A 1943-nucleotide genomic window follows, 5' to 3' on the forward strand; every position below is an offset into this window, starting at 1 on the left:
GAGGCACAAGAATCTCTTGAACCCGGGAGGCGGAGGTTGCGGTGAGCCGAGATTGCTCCATTGCACTCCAGCCTGGGTAACAGAGCAAGACTCTGTCTCAAAAAGGAAAAAAAAAATTGCTGTAAAATGGAGAATGGGTGAGGGTGATGCAGGGGAGGTGAGCCCCAAAGTGGGGCTTGGCCTGTGAGGGTTCTCGGCTTTGCCTCTCAGGGGCAATGCAGAGAGAAGTAGAAGAAAACAGCTTTACTGAAGCGGCAGTGTTAGAGCTCCAGGACTGCTTCTGCACAGCAGGGCTATACATAGGCAGAGAGCAGCAGCCCGGGGCAGTTTTGCAGTTATATTTATACCCACTTTTAATTGTATGCAGATTAAGGGGCGAATTATGTAGAAATTTCTAGGGAAGGGGTGGTAACTTTGGGGCCATTGGGTCATTGCCATGGAAAGGGGTGATAACTCCCAGGTGTTGGCATGGCAATGATAAATTGACATGGCACATTGGGGGGCATGTGTCATTGGAAAGTTGCTTCCAGCCCTGTTTTAGCTAGTCCTCAATCTGGTCTGGTGTCCGAGCATCACCCTGGAGTCCAGTCCTGCCTCCTACCTCAAAGGGGATGCAGACTGGGAGACCCATGAAGAGGCTCTTGGAGATGGGATAGATTTGGGGCTGACTGAAGGGGCCACGAGAGAGGGAATAGGTGAGTGACTCCTGGAGGGAAAGCTTCAGAGATGTGGTGGGGAAGAGCATTCCTTGGGCCAGGCCCTTGGGAAGGGGGCAGATTGTGGGGAAGTGAGGTTGGGTTGGGGCAGGTAAAGGTAAATGTGCTTGTTTCACATACGAGATAACAAGAGAGGAGGTGGATCACTTGTTCTGGAGCTCTGGGCTGGAGATGGAGGCTGGGGAGGTGGCAGCATTTGCGTGGGGGAAGAGGATGTGAGAGACATGCAGGGCCGCCTTCTCCATGATGCACAGGAGGCGCAAGACCCATGAGAATGTTGAATCTAAGGACCCACAAAATGTTTAGTTTGCATCAAAATAAGAAAAAGAAGAACTTGTAGGCTGAAGAAAATGTTTTAATATTAATATATCAGGGTCGGCATGGTGGCTCACACTTGTAATTCCAGTTATTTGGGAGGCCAAGGCGGGTGGATTGCTTGAGCTCAGGAGTTTGAGACTAGCCTGGGCAACATGGAGAAACTCCATCTTTACAAAAAATATGAAAATTAGCCAGATGTGGTGGTGGGTGCCTGTAATCCCAGCTACTTGGGAGGCTGAGGCAGGAGAATCGCTTAAGCCCAGGAAGCGGGGGTTGCAGTAAGCTGAGATCATGCCATTGTACTCCAGTCTGGGTGACGGGAGTGAAACCCTGTCTTAAAAAAAAAAAAAAATTAATATATTTGTCTTTATACCAATAGTTGTAAAATAGAATTAATTATTACTGTTAATATTATTTGCTGGAAGAAGGGGCCCAAAAGGGCAAAAATGCCAAGGGCACATATATCCAAAAGAATGGAAAGCATTGAGAGCTAAATGATAAGAACTTGTGAACACAAAGTAGGAAACTACAGACATTGGGGTCTTCTTGAGGGTGGGAGGAGGGAGAGGAGCAGAAAAGATAACTATTGGGTACTGGGCTTAATACCTGGGTGATGTAATAATCTGTACAACAAATCCCCATGACATGTGTTTACTATATATCAGACCTTCATGTGTGCCTCCAAACCTAAAATTTAAAAACAATAATTGAAAACAGGATCTCAAAAAGATAACTGTACACCCATGTTCATATCAGCACTATTCACAATAGCCAAAAGAGGGAGCAACTCAAGTGCAGGGAGCTGAATGGATAAACAAAATGTGGTACATTCATACAATGAAATATTGTTCAGCCTTAAAAAGAAGGAAATTAGCTGGGCGTGGGGTGGGCACCTGTAATCGCAGCTAC

General features: G+C 46.6%; 1 long non-coding RNA gene across 1 annotated transcript; it reads right to left on the reverse strand.

Annotated features, from left to right (window-relative positions):
• Window positions 1–1053: 1053 nt before the first annotated feature.
• Window positions 1054–1728, reverse strand: LOC135967418 (uncharacterized). Its single transcript, XR_010581536.2, has 2 exons — window positions 1641–1728; window positions 1054–1368 (listed from the first exon to the last, which is right to left on the reverse strand). It is a non-coding gene; the product is annotated as an uncharacterized lncRNA (long non-coding RNA).
• Window positions 1729–1943: the final 215 nt, after the last annotated feature.

Source organism: Macaca fascicularis, chromosome 15 (assembly GCF_037993035.2).
Source record: "Macaca fascicularis isolate 582-1 chromosome 15, T2T-MFA8v1.1".
NCBI classification, from domain to species: Eukaryota; Metazoa; Chordata; class Mammalia; order Primates; family Cercopithecidae; genus Macaca; species Macaca fascicularis.